General features: G+C 44.5%; 1 long non-coding RNA gene across 1 annotated transcript in view; it reads left to right on the forward strand.

Moving 5' to 3' along the window:
- LOC105732245 (uncharacterized) overlaps positions 1-15,177 on the forward strand; it is a 58,160-nt gene extending 42,983 nt beyond the window's left edge. Inside the window, exons 3-4 of the long non-coding RNA XR_001110940.2 lie at positions 13,533-13,596; positions 14,907-15,177. This is a non-coding gene — a long non-coding RNA (uncharacterized LOC105732245). The remainder of the gene's footprint in view (positions 1-13,532; positions 13,597-14,906) is intronic.
- The last annotated feature ends 269 nt before the right edge of the window (positions 15,178-15,446 follow it).

Here is a 15,446-nt window from a genome sequence, read left to right on the forward strand (position 1 = left end):
TGAGCCGCCGCGCCCGGCCCGCTCAGGGATTTCTGATGGTAAAGTATCCCAGACATAATTCTCATTTATTCAATGACCGACCAGACAGTTCTTTTTTTGTATCCACTCCTGTTTTATAGCTGATTTGTACCTCCCCTGGAGAAGAGCAGGGAAAAGAATTAGATAAGCATTGACAAGTTCCATTTTAACAGGGCTAGTAAAAATGTTTCAGAGTAGCAAAACTCTAACAAGAGCTTTGTGAACTATCTGAAGATCAAGTCATGTGTCTTCCTATTTTTAACTATGAATTATTTAGAACTCACTCACTAAGTCTCTTAAGTGTAGATAAGTCTCTCAATGTGTGTGTGTGTGTGTCTAAGTACACTTTGTTCACTGCACCTGTTCAAAAAAAAAAAAAGTCTCATTACCAGACCCATGAGAATAGCAGCAGATTATCTTTGCTTTTTTTATGTATTGAAGAGAGCAAGAGCAATTTTTATCTCTGGATTGTACAGACATGCCTGGCCTTTAGGAGACTTGTAGAAACAAGGGAATTTCTTTGTACTCTATTTCTAAAGTGACTCTGGGAAAAATGGCAGGCAGGGCACATGGCATGTGTTTGCACTTAGAACAGATCATTAAAAGATGAATATTACCCTCAAGAGTGGTGTTATAGAATCCTGATGGGCCCGCTCCACATAGATATAATCAGAGGGTTAGCGAGGTTTGTGCTGTAGAAGGACAGGCAAAATTCAACATATCTCAGCCACTATATCTGAAACTGTTTTGGCTTGTAATTTAGTTCACAAAAGGCAGCCTGTGTCATCTACAGAATGGCTGACCCAGGCTTCTGGAGACTCTGATGCATTTCCATTCCTCTTCATTCCATTCAACTTCATCCTAGTTCTCATGTCTCTCTTCTGGATCGATGTCAGAGGAGAGACTAAGGCCCAGAGAAATTAAGCAGTCTGCCTAAGGTTACAGCAACAATGAACATTCATTTTTCAACATAATTCTTTTTAGTTTTGAAACACCTCTTGAAGTCTTAGTTTTTTATTTTGTTTTGTTTTCTAATATCCTGTTATTTCTAAAACAATAGTTCTCAAACTTCAGCATGCATGCTTGAGGTTTTCATTCATGTAAACTGAGAAACTATTTTCTTTTTAACCGTAGGAAACCCAGGGGATTTTAATGCAGATGCATCCATGGACCTACCTTTCTACATGCAAAAAAAGAAATAAAAATAGATTTTCATACAAAAGTATCAATAAATTAATCAGGGCACTTCTTGTCTTAAACTAATCATAAAATGTCACAAACAGTTCAATAAATGGTGATTAAAGTAGAAACAAATATATTTCTTGATCTTGAACAGCCAGCTGAGTTATGGTGAGGTACAAATTTCAGTTTTCTTCTCAGTATTAGTTTGAAGTCAGTACCCACGAGGGCATTTCTGACATAATTACTAATATCTAATGTAATTACTCACTCAGTAGTATGTTATAGAGATCCCCTTGGCTTGGCAAGGAGTCAGAAGTGGGATTGATTGTTCTTCTTAGGGAAATTCCAAGCAGCTTGATCATAAGAAACCTCTACTTGCTTTTCAGGAAAATAATTATGATATTTGCTATGTGCTTAAAATGACTTGAAAACAATTAAAAACAGTGATCATTAACGAGTCATGCAATATGCACCAGAAACGTTATCCCATTTCATCTTCACCACAGGACAAGTAGCAGTATTCTTGTTTCACTTAATGACAGCAAACACTTACAAAGCCCTCATGTTCCTGGTCTTATTCAAAATGCTTTGTATGTACTAAGTCATTTATCCCTCACAACACCCCTATGGCAGAGGGGGAGAGAGGTGTTCTATTAACATTACCATCTCCGTCTTTGTAGAGGAGAAACCAAGGCCCAGCCAGGTTACGCAACTTGCACAAGATTACTGAGATAACCAGTTGTGGCACAGTCATGCAAACACAGGCTGTCCAGCTCCAGATTCTCTAACAGCTGGAGCAGTTGTTCTCAAACCAAAGAGTGCATCTGGACCACCTGGAGGGCTTGTGACAGCACAAAGTGCCAGACCCAGGCCCACAGTTTCTGATGCAGGAACTCTGGCTGGCACCCAGATTCTGTGTTTCTAACCTGTTCTCAGGCAATCTGGACACTGCTCCTCCAGTAATCCCACCTTGGGAACCATTGCCCTAGAGTACGGTGCTTATCAGATTTGTTTTTAATGTTTTTTGGATTCTAGTCTGAAATGACTGCTGATACTGACACTACCTGGAATTGGGCCAAATTTTACAGGTTGAATTCAGAGTCTCCCACAAAGTCACCCTCACCTCATATGCCTGCTGCAAGCTTGAGGGTTCTTGGGCCACCTTTACTTCCTAAACAACTGGATGCAAATGGTTCCTGCACCCACTCTTGTTTAATAATTCACTAGAATGTTACATGGAACACAGGAAATTGCTGTACTTATATTTATAGTTTTATTAGGGGAAAAGGATGCAGATCAAGATGCCCAAAATAAGGGACACATAAGGTGAGATCTGGGGGCTCCCAAATATGAGGCTTCTGGTGTTCTTTTCCTGAGCGGTCAGGATGTATCACCCTACCAGCACATCCATGTTAACAATACACACAGGGTACTGTGAATACTCAACCAGGAAGCTCACCAAGCTTCAGTGTCCTGTGTTTTTACTGGGATTTCAATATGTAGTCCTGATTGGTTGAATCACCACCAGCCATGTGAATGAACCCTGTCAATCTCCAGCCTTCTTCCCCACCCCCAGAGTTTAGGTCAATATCATTTGTCACAAAACCCCAACTCTCTAATTCCATGGTTGATCTTTCCAGCATGAGAGCCCCTATCCTAAGTCATCTCCCAGCTTTTTAGTATAAGCTATCAGGTCCCATATGAGTAACAACGGCACTCTCACCACTCATGAAATCTGAAGGGTTTAGAGGCTACCTCCCTGGAATAGGAGACAAAGGCCAGCCAAATTCTTTATCACAGGGAATTAGTCAACATGGAATCTTTAGTAGCAAGGTAAGGAGTGTCAGATTAACTTGCCCAAAGTTAAAACGTGGTATGTGGCATGGGCAGGACTTGAACTTATGTCTTTCAGATGCAAAGGGTTGCACTTCTAATTGTTAAATTTCCTACCTACTATTATGTTTTATTGTAGTGAAAATCCATAATAAAATATCAGTGAAGTAGATGATAGTGGAGGCTTGAGTAGGGAAGGAGAATGTGCAAATCTGGGGAATTGTAAATTGCCACTGCCGAGGCTTACACTGAATATTGTTTTTAAAATATTTCTTTCCTGTATTGTTGTACCCAAGCAAGTTTGAAACAGGAGCACCACACTTTGAGTTTGTTGAGAGTCTGTTTTAATTCCAGCATCCGAGAGTCATCTAATGCTCAAACCTCTCAGACGCCGGCATTAAAACGGACTCTCAACAAACTCACAGTGTGGTGCTCCTCTTTCAAACTCACTCGAGTACAACATTTGGAGGCACCAGCGAGTTTAATTCTTTTGCCACCAGGCGTGGACCAGGCTCGCTCTGGGCCTCCTCTGACAAACGGTGAACTACAGGGGAGGTACCCTCTGAGACATTCCAGGACCCCAGTAGGTCACTGTCTCCAGAGAGGAACAGATCAACCGCTGCCTCACCCACAGAATTTGGCTCTGTGTCCATTGTCTCAGGTCCTGGGAAGGTAAGTCAGATGTGACTCTTTCTCTCTGGTCTCTGGAAGGGACAAGTCCTGATGAGGGTATCCCTTCATTAATCCTGTCCAAAAGTCCAGGATGCTGGAAGACAGGATTACAGGTCTCTGAATTTGCCTTCTACAGACACTGGTTCATTACAACTGTATGAGCCTCTGTGTGAATGTATGTGTGTGTATTTGGATTGAATGAGGAGGCCAAGGGCCTGCGCTTGGATCTCCAATTTGTGGCTCCATGGTGAACAACTACAGAGGACAAGTGGGCCCCAACCTGCAGTTCTGTGGCAACCTCATAAGGCTTAGGGCAGTATTGGGCTCCACTCAGACCCAATCCTTGTCATGGGTCTATACTGACCTGCCAATGCTAAGAGATGCCTAAATTCCCATAAGGGAAGAGGTTAGGTGGGCAACTCAGTGGTCCCTCACAGGGCACCCCCTTCCCTATTTCTGTGTGTCTTCTGTGTCTTGCTGTCATTTGTCTGGTTGCCGATATTGTCTCAGGCAACTGGGGAAACCTTTTTCACAGCAATTAGTAAAGACCTTTTGTCTCCTGGGACTAAGGCGCTTGTCTGGGGTCTAGGGTGGCCACCCCAAAATTGTCTGTACTGTTCCAAAACCATTAAATGTTGCTATTGACTAGACTGAACCTCCCTTATTGACTGAAAGTTCTGGCACCGTAGAGACTGCTGTCAAGTGGACAGACTGTCAGCCCCTGGCCAAACGTCTGGCTGTCTCCCACCATAAATAGGTGGTGGATCCAAAACAGCCACCCAGCTCACTTACTGGCACACCTGTTCTGCCACCCAAACACTTTCCCCATCCTTCTCAGGCCTCCTGAGTCCTATGCTAGGCAAGCCTTCACTCTTCTGAGCTCCTTCCAAGCCCTCCCCAGTGAACTTTGGTTCCCAGTGGACCCAGAATCTGATACCAAATACCCCCCCAGACCCTGTCCTCTGCCCCATACCACTGAAATCCCTCATTGTCACCAGGTACAGAGACTCGAGGACCTGGGCCTTATTGCTCTCCTCTCCCCACTCACCAAGAAGACCAAATTCGAACTCGAGGCTTTCAACAAGTGGAAGCACCAGAGGTACCTTGGTTACAGATGCAGAGGAAGGCAAGTGTCAGCCCGGCATTTCATCTGATTTTTCCATGTGGCAAGTGGCTTTACCTGTAACCCTTTTTGTTTTCTTCTTGGTTATAATTCTTCTGGCTTGTTGCTTCTCTCAACCATCCCTCCCTGGTTGTGAATACTTCTGCCCCTGCTGGGTTTAACCTCCCCTTGTAAGCCAGGATGGGAAACTCACCCTCTCATTCCCAACCACCTACTCCTTTACAATGTATGCTTAAAATTTTCTCCCTGGGCTTCTCTGGTGATTATGGCATTCTCCTCTCCAAGGGCTGACTCTGCACCCTGTGTGAGCTGGAGTGGCCAACTTTTAATGTTCAATGGCCAGCCACAGGATTGCTGGACTCTGACGTCGTCTGGGCTGTTTGGAGGGTAATCACAGGAAACCCAGGTCACCCTGATCAGCTCCCATACATTGAGTGGCTAGGCTTGGTCCTTAACCCACTGCTGTGGCTCTGATCCTGCATGGCTCAGGACCCTGCCTTTAAGGTACTCCTTAACCGCACCATTTGGTAGCCACCCTTCTCAGCTTCAGCCCCTCCAATTTTGCCTTCGTCTGAAGAAGATGAATATTTTCCCCACCTCCTCCCCCTGCCTTACAATCCCCTGGCCCCAACCAGGTCACCCACTGTCACTTCTTCTGTTCCCCATGTCGCATCACCGCCTGTAGCATCCAGACTCTAGTCACGACAGGAAGAGGAGGCTATTCCCCTCCTTTCTTTAAGGGAGGTACCACCTCCGGCTGGTGGTGAACGATCAACCCCATTTTAGGTTTAAGTCCCATTTTATACCACTGGTGTATAATTGGAAAGCTTGGAACACACCATTTTCTGAAAACCCCAGACTCTGACCTCCCTGGTGAAATCTATACTTCAGACTCATTACCCCACTTGGGACGACTGCCAGCAAATCCTCCTCACCCTTTATACCTTGGAGTAGAGGGACCATATCCACAGGGAAGCACGGAAATACTTCCTCACCTCCACCGGCCAGTCTGAGGAGAAGGCCAAGGACCAGTTGGAGGAAATTTTCCCTAGTGATAGATCCAACTGGGACCCTAATTCCTCAGGGGGTAGGCAGTCTTTGGACAACTTTCACTGGCATCTTCTCATAGGTATTAACAGAGCTGCATGAAAACCCATAAATTTATCTAAGACCATGAAAGTGTTCCAGGGGACTGATGAGTCTTCAGGGCATTCTTAGAGTGTCTCCAGGAGCCCTATCATATTTACACTCCATTTAATCCAGCTGCACCCAAAAATAGCCATGCCTTAAATTTGGCTTTTGTAACCCATGCAGCCCCAGACATCTGGAGAAAATTACAAAAACTGGAAGGATTTGCAGGAATGAATACCACACAGCTTTTAGAAATAGCCCAAAAGGTGTTTAATAATAGAGAAAATGCTGCTGATAAAGCTTCCAAAAAGCAGGCAAAAATTTTGGTAGCCACCCTTCAGGAGGCACGAGAAAGACCCCCCTCCCCAACAAATCAACCAAAAGAACAAGGGCCATCATCAGTTGGGGGCCTGAGCTCCACTGCAGTGAGATCAGTGTGCCTACTGTAAACAGACAGGAAACTGGAAAAATGAGTGCCACCCAAAAGACGAAAAACCAAAAATAAAAGAAAACTCCTAGCCATGGAAGAAATGGAAGACTGATGGGGCCGGGGCTCATTTTCTCTTGGTCCCCAGGAGCCCATGGTCACCACCACAGTAGGGGGTCACCCTGTAAAATTTTTGATTGACACTGGGGCAGAACGCTCAGTATTAAAAATACCTTTGGGCCAGGTCACAAATAAAAGAATGATAGTTCAAGGAGCCACAGGGACTATCTGCAAATACCCAGTCACAAAAGCCTGAGAAGTAAACCTGGGCCATAAAAGACTCATTCCTTCTTCGTGGCCCCAGAGTGCCCATATGCCCTAATGGGAAGAAATTTACTCCATAATAGCCTCTATTTCTTTCTCAATTCAGGGAACACATTTAACCTTAGAGGACCAGGACTCATCAACCACCCGCTTCTTATTGACAACCCCCTTGTTTGAAGAATACCTCCTGGTTCTAAACTCCCCAGCTGTAGCCTCAGAAAACAGCTCCCTCCTGCTGGAATTGCAGGCCCAGTTTCCCCATGTTTGGATGGAATAAAGCCCCTGGGACCGGCAAAACACCATCCTCCAGTAACTGTAGAGCTATTGGCCGAAGCTCTGCCCATATAAGTGAAACAGTACCCTATGAGTCAAAAAGCCAGCGAAGACATAAGTCCCCACATACTGCAACTACTGCATGCAGATATTTTAAGACTGTGCAAATCGGCTTGGAATACTCCATTCCTCCCAGTCAAAAAGCCTGGTACAAATGACTATCGGCCAGTCCAGGATTTACAGGAGGTCAACAAGTGGAAAGTCACTGTCCACCTGACTGTCCCGAACCCATACACCCTCCTCAGCCTATTCCCACCAAACGACACAGTGTACACTGTTTTGGACTTAAAGGATGCTTTCTTTGCCATTCCTTTGGCCCCCAGCAGTCAGCCAATCTTTGCTTTCGAATGGACAGATCCAAGCTCTGGAGACACCACCCAGCTTACCTGGACCCACTTACCCCAGGGGTTCAAAAATTCTCCTACCCTTTTTGGAGATGCTCTCCAATGGGACCTAGTGCCTTTCTGAGCCAGTCATCCAGACTGCACCTTACTCCAGCATGTAGATGACTTACTACTGGCTACAAAATGGTTGACAGTTGTCTGCAACATACAAAAGACTTGCTGTGTCTCCTCCAAGGACTTGGATAATGAGTCTCAGCAAAAAAGGCCCAACTCTGCCTCCAAAGGGTGCTTTATTTAGGGTACGAGCTCACCCAAGGAAAGCAGGTGTTTTCCAATGCTCGAAAACAGGCTATCTTACAAATCCCAACCCCCACCACAAAAAAAACAGGTGCAAGAATTTCTGGGGGCCACAGGGTACTGCCGCCTCTGGATTCCGGGGTTCACAGAAATCACAAAGCCCCTCTACACTGCAACCAGTGGAGGTGAGGAGTTGGGCTGGACTGAGACAGAGGAATGGGCCTTGCAGAACCTAAAAAAGGCTCTCACTGAAGCACCAGCTTTGGCACTCCCCAGCATGTCAAAACCTTTTCACTTGTTTGTCCGTGAAGGTAAGGGATAGCCAAGGGAGTCCTCATCCAGTCCCTGGGACTGTGGGGTGGCCAGTCACCTACTTCTCCAAGAAACTGGACCCAGTAGCAGCAGGTTGGTCAAGCTGCCTGTGGGCAGTAGCAGCTACTGCAATGTTGGTTTGGGAAGCCGACAAGTTAACCTTGGGAAAAGAGCTGACCCTTACGGCACCCCATGCAGTGGAAACTGTGCTCAGAAGTGCCTCAGGAAAAATGGATGTCAAACTCACGCATCTTACAGTACTAGAGCCTGCTACTGGATCAGCCCAGGCTAACTTTCCATCCTGCACGATGCTTGAATCCAGCAACCTTGCTTCCGGACCCAAACTTCTCCACTCCCAGCCATGACTGCCAAGAAATACTGGAGGTCACTGAGACCGGTAGACCAGATCTGCAAGATACCCCTCTGAAACAGACGGACGCCACTCTGTTCACTGATGGAAGCAGTGACAGCCAGAGCAGCTGTCACAACTGAGATCGATACCTTTTGGGCTCAAGTGCTACTGGTTGGCACCTCTGCACAAAAAACTGAACTGATAGCCGTCATCCAGGCCCTCTGCTGGGCAAAAGACAAACAGATAAACATCTACACTGACAGGCAGTATGCTTTTGCTACCATACATGTGCATGGGGCCATATGCTGGGAGAGGGATTACTTACCTCCACAGGAAAAACTATCAAAAACAAAAAAGAAATCCTGGCCCTGCTTGAGGCTGTGTGGCTTCCCTGACAGGTTGCTGTAATACATGGCAAAGGACATCAAAGAGAAGAAACAACCATTGCCTGGGGAAACCAGAAGGCAGACTCTGCAGCCCGAGAAGCAGCTATGCTTCCTGTCACCCCACTGACTCTGTTGCCAGTCGTAACCTACCCACAGCCAGACTTGCCCGACCATCCAGCATATTCTCCAGAGGAAGAAAGATAGGCATTGGATCTTCAGGCCAACAAAGACCAAAATGGATTGTGGATCCTCCCAGACTCGACAATTTTCCTGCCTGCTTCCCTTGGGCAAGCCTTAGTTAGCCAACTTCATTCTACCACTCACCTAGGGAAACCAAGTTGGCCCAGCTTTTGCGGGGCCACTTCAAAATCCCCTGCCTCCAGGACTTAGCTTTACAAGCAGCCGATAGTTGCACTGCCTGTGAGCAAGTAAACACCAGACAAGTTCTCAGACCCGAACTGGGCCGCCGCCTCTGAGGGTGTAGCCCAGGAGAAAGATGGGAAATAGACTTCACAGAAATGAAAACACACCAGGCGAGATATAAGTATCTGGTGATGGTGGATACTTTTTCTGGATGGACTGAGGCATTTGCCACTTGAAATGAGACTGCATCCACAGTGGTAAAAATTTTATTAAATGAAATTATTCCCCAGTACAGGCTGCCAGTTGTCATGGGGTCAGACAATGGTCCAGGCTTCACCTCATCCATTACTCAAGCAGTCAGTAAGGCACTAAATGTCCAGTGGAAACTACACTGTGCCTACCGGCCCCAGAGCTCTGGATGGATCAAACGCATGAACTGGACTTTAAAAGACACCCTTACAAAACTCATTCTGGAGACAAGTGAGAGTTGGACAAACCTCCTTCCCCTCGCACTCCTTAGAACTAGATGCTCCCCTTATCGGGCACAATTCACCCCATAGGAGATAATGTTTGGTAGAGCACCACCCATTCTACCAAAGCTAAAGGATGTCCATCTGGCAGAAATCTCTCGTGCTAACCTGTTACAGTACTTGCAGTCTCTCCAACAGGTGCAACATTATGCCTGAGAGGATAAATCTTTCTCACTGTTTTTTTTCTCGTCTTAGCAGTGCTAACAACACTGCAACTAGTTAGCACATTACCTGCCATTTTAATTGCCATCATTATCACCAGCAGTATCCTTCCCGCCCTATTTCATAGCACTGCTATATATAAGTCAAGTGGAGCCCATCTGTGATCTGTGCAGAGTGGGGTCTCCAAATGTTGGTGTGAGAGATTCAAGAGCTCATTATGAGTGGCCTTATATCTCAAAGTGGCAGCATGCTTTCTCCAGCACAATTATTTTCCCATTTGGTGCCAAGATAAGACATAAATAAAATATAAGGAAGTAATAAAGGCCAACATTTATTGAGTACTTATTGTGTTCCAGGTACCGTACTTTACATGTCTTACCTCATTCAAAGATTATAACCACCATAGGAAGGAAATACTATTATTGTTGTCGTTTTCCAAACAAGCAAACAAAAGCACAGAACGCTTAAGAAAACTGTCAGTTGTACGTCTTGTAAGTATTTGAACCAGTGCTTGAACCCATATGGCATTGCTCTGGGACACACACCCTTAACCACTCTGCCTATGGTCCCAACTAATATAAAAACCTTAATGTTGCCATTACTACCTACAAACTAATTATCTTCTTATTTATGTTGTTTGTTTCACTAATTATATTCTCTGTGATGTAGAAGAGTTTATAATGGAAATAATGGAAGCTAAATACAAAAGAGGAAACTGTCTTCTGATGTTTCTAACAGCTAATATCAGTACAGTCTGTCTGTTACACATTTTTCAAAAGTGAAGATTCAAGCTCAATTCCCTGGAATCATTTCTAAACAGTGAGGTCCATGGAGACAACAACTGAGCCATATCTGTCTTGTCTACTGCTATTTCCAAAAGGCTAAACACAGTGTCTGTGAAGGCAGACTTTGTTTTCATTAGAACAGCATCAGACACTGTGATATTCTGCATGGAAACTTTTCCAACAGTGGCACTTTTACATAACCTTTGTCTGATAATTCCATATCCCTATGAACTGTGTGTGCCAAGGGTACAGTATGGCCAGAAGCAAGGACATTAAATTCGGGGTGTTCACATCAGCTGTGCTGACAGACTGTGCCACCAAAAGCTGTGGGCACCATCCCTGCCAGATGCCCGATGTCTGCATGCTCCATCTGCAGCCTGTGGATGGTCAGATGGTCGTTTAAATGACCAGTGTTTAGTGCCTCTTCCTAGGGAAGTTTTGATGTTTGTTTTCGGAAGTTATTGGAACATAACTTCCAATAACTGTGTTGATAGTGACTATTCTGAAACCTGTCAAGTGACTCCACTCTACAGTACTTGATAAGTAGAATGAATATAAAATCTGATGCCCTGGGACTCTTTGGAGAAAACACTAATGTATTTACATATCATAAAGAAGTTGTATGTAGCCACAGTTTTTTTGTTTTGTTTTGTTTTGTTTTTTAAGATGAACTCTTGCTCTTGTCACCCAGGCTGGAGTGCAGTGTTGTGATTTCAGCTCACTGAAACCTCCTCTTTCTTCTGGGTTCAAGTGATTCTCCTGCCTCAGCCTCCCGAGTAGCTGGGATTACAGGCACGCGCCCTCATGCCCAGCTAATTTTTGTATTTTTATTAGAGACGGGGTTTCACCATGTTGGCCAGGCTCATCTTGAGCTCTTGACCTCAAATGATCCACCAACCTTGGCCTCCCAAAGTACTGGAATTATAGGCATGAGCCACCATGCCCAGCCCAGAGTAGAGTTTTATAAGCAGTCACTGCTGCCAGGTAATATTTTTAACACAACCCTTTTGAGTCTGTGTTTACATTATGAAGTCCTGATGTCTCTTCTAATGATGCTCCTTTATTAACTGTTAGTTTTAGTCCTTTTCATTAGGAATTCATTTCTGGCCTGTCAGTCCATGCCAATCCTGAGTTTGGCTTTTTAAAATGGAAGTATATCAAAAAAAAAATTGAAATGCTGGTTCAATGATAATTAAAGTAAATCTCACACTGGAAAGCATTTGCTAATGTAGAAATTCCGCAAATACAGCATGTGTTTTCTTTAAATACAGCAATCTGACAGTCGAGTGTTCTATTCACTTGGTATTAACAGCCTCTAAGTGTTTAAGACAATGTAGCAGATTCCATGAGGCAGCAACTTGGCAATACAATGGAATCAGATTCATTCATGCCCTCTGCCTTTCAGCAGAAAATCTGCATGAGCTTCATTGCTCAGCCCAGGGATCAGTTGCATGGTCAGTGTGCCTGGCAGCTGAACCATGACCTCATGTACCCCTTGGCACTGTTTAATGCAGCCACGCTCCATTAGGCTCACTGCTGTCTGTATAAACAGTCCAGCACTTACAACTAAAGTCAGACATAGCTGTGTGATGACTGCTGAATACTCACTATCTAATTGGCAAATTATAGGCCACTTATTTTACCCAGTGTCATTTATAACATACCATTCATTTTATTCAACACATTGCACTGATTGACCTTCTGATGCATGGTTCCTAGTTTAATATTTAGAGGGGTCCTTATGAGGAAAGTGGGTCATAAGTTGGTTATGCCAGTCATTGCGAGAAAATTCCCCTGTTAATGCTAAGTAAATTGTACCATTTTCCATATATAGGTGGCCAAGTGGCCTCACTGATACATTTGATAAAAGTAAGGCCAGCTCTGGGATGGGTATAATTCATCCTGAGCACCATAAATCTTCTAAAAAAGATATGGACAAAGACATGGCTTGTCAGTGTGCATTACTTTAAATACAATTTTCAGGCTTGCAGCTTCTTGAAATAATGAAGCTTCGGTTTCCACATAATACATAAATAATTATGTTTTAACAAGTGTTCCTGGCATCTAGACATCAATATGAAATGTAAATACTTGACACAGAGACGTGGAAGTGTGAGACGGGCATTTTGCTTGCTTCCTGGAGAATACACCAAAGCCTCAGTTCAGGGAGAGATTTCTGTGGGCTCACAGCTGTCCTTGTGTGCCAAGCACCTGACCAAGACAGAACTGTCCTGTAGAAACTCTGTTTAATGGTGTTAGCCTAGTTGAGAGCAACTGCAGGTGGGAGGGCTGTCTCAAGGGTCCTGTGAGCGGCAGTTGAAGGGCAACACCCAGTCCTGTTCATGGGCTCTGGGATGAGACTGCACCTGGCCCCAGGCAGAATGGCATGCTTTGTGCAGCTCACCTGGGCTCAGGTAAACCGTCCTCAAGCTGCACATGCAAACTGGCATGCAGTAAAGTTTGGGTGGGCCAGGATATCAACTCAATTGCATCCCTTGTCCCCCACCCCCCCAGAACTCTGCCTTCACAGGCAGCCTCCAGATCTTAGGAAATACTCCCTTGCCCTATATAGTTTTTCAAAAAAGGAGGAGCCTTCAAAGCTATCAGCAACTTGCACAGGGTCACTGCCTCCAAGTTTTCTGTGCCACAAACAGAACCCTAGTATTTTTACCATGAATTTGTCTCACCGTGATTTTTTCTCTGTGAGGATGCCATGTGGTTTACTTCTGGAGAGGAGAACTACCTTCCACAGTGGAGCCTAACCTTTACAGGGTCTTCCTGGGGGAGGCTTTTAAAAGTAAGTAATTTGTTCAATTTTGCTACAGGTAATATTGCATCTAGGTTGCTCTGAATGTATCCAGCTCTAAATACAAATCTGGGAGAAAGCCAATAAAGAGCATGAGCCCTGAATGTCTGTTCTAGATAATGAGGAAATGTATTCTCCTATCCTGTTTACAGGAGCAAGATTAGAACAATTTGATTCTGCATACGTTTGAGAAATAACAAAAAGAAATAAAATAATGTAGTTATTAAATTTCTAAATAATTTTAAAACTTCATTTAGTTTCATACATAGCTAAGAGTGGACAGCTCCTTATTTAGCAGAGGCCTTATATATTTAGACATGCGAAGTAGGCCCAGCACCCACCCCTGGGAGTGGAGAGGGGAGAACAGCTTTGCATAAGAAGGTAGTGGGGGCATGAGTGTTGCAAGACGCTGTCTGATGGAGAGAAGTGAGAAGCGGAGAGGTGATCTAGCAACACAGAGGAAACCAGGAAAAGAGGAAGAAGCAAAGCCAGGGAGAAATGCTGGGTAAGGATGAGGGAAGAATATTCCTGAGTGACAGTACTAGCTTTCCATTGTAAGTTCTTCTCCCTCTGCACTACCCAAACTTTTGCAAAGTGTTCACTAACACAGTAGCCATGTAATGACAGAGCTGTGGAAGAGTGAAGAAAAGGCAAATGTCCAGTCTTACTGGGAGCTGCACAGAATAGCCAGGGCATGCCATGGCCACAGGCTGCAAATTGTGCTCCCTCCTGACCTCCTCCCTGCCCCTCTCTCCCTCCAGTTCCTGGCCTTCCCTCAGTCCCTCAAACATAGTGAGGTTTCCCAGCTCCGAGCTGTTGCCATTTCCTGGGCCCCTCTGTCACCCATGTCTTCTCTTCTATGTCATCTTTCCCAGCAGTCTCCCTGAGCCACCTGATGTCAAAGAGCCCACACCACGTCATGCCACCATGTCACCATCTTATGTCATTGTCACCACCTGTCATTATCTGGAACTTCTTTGTGTATGTGCTCTTTTCTACACTGCTTACCTCTGTGCCAGCAGAGCAGCATCTCATGCTCGTACTTGCCAGATGAATAAATTCAAAAATAAATAGGACAGTGAAGAGCCAAAGGTAGCATAAGAGACATATTGGGATTGTAGGCAGACAATAGTAAGCAATAATCCAGCATGGCCTAATCTGCCATGACTCTCTAGATATTGTGTATGGGATGCAGATGCAACGGAATCTGTTTGCATATTAAAGAAAAGGTTGACCTCAGAAGCACAGAGGACTTGGGAGCTTAGGATTGCCTGCTTGTTTTTTCCTGGACCTGGAGCTTTTTTATCCATTCGAGTCTTATACAATCTCAGTCAATTCTTAATAAAGAATGGCTGTTTGTTTTCGTTTTGTGTATGTATAATTTTCCACAGTCACATTTATTTAGCAACACTTACATAGCATGTCTTATATGCCAGGCACTGTTTAGAGAACTTAATAAATATTGTCTTACATATTCTTCATCATAACTCTATCAGGTGATGACTATTATTATCTACTCTTTACAGATAAGGAAACAGATTTAAGTCATATCTCAGCCAAGAATACAGAGCTAGTAAGTGGCAGATCCAGGGCCACACCAGGAAGTGTGATCTCAGGACACATGCTCTTAAGCATTACATTAGGCCGCCGCTCTTATGGAATCATCCAGCGTTCAATCTCAAAATACCTACTGGTGTTAAAATGCATTCTTCCTTCCAATGCATCCTCTTTCTCTTCACAGCCGCCTCTCTTATGGAATCATCCAGTGTCCAATCTCAAAATACATATTGGTGTTAAAATGTGTCCTTCCTTCCAACGCGTCCTCTTTCTCGTCACGGCAAAATCCCGCATATGAGCAAAACCCACACTCTTGAATGTTCCATTCTGAAAGGAGAGAGTATTCAGGCTAGTGGGTGATACTAACAATAAATGGTCAACTCAGCATCATTTCAGGTTTGTGTTTGTCAGATGAAAGCTTTATATTGCTTCTTGTTCTAATAGATGATGGAAATGTATTGAATAAGTGTAATATAAGTGAACCTGAGATGTGATCCTCAAAGCTTTTA

This window comes from Aotus nancymaae, unplaced genomic scaffold (assembly GCF_030222135.1).
Source record: "Aotus nancymaae isolate 86718 unplaced genomic scaffold, 86718_ANA_hifiasm-v0.15.2.pri h1tg000155l, whole genome shotgun sequence".
NCBI lineage: Eukaryota > Metazoa > Chordata > Mammalia > Primates > Aotidae > Aotus > Aotus nancymaae.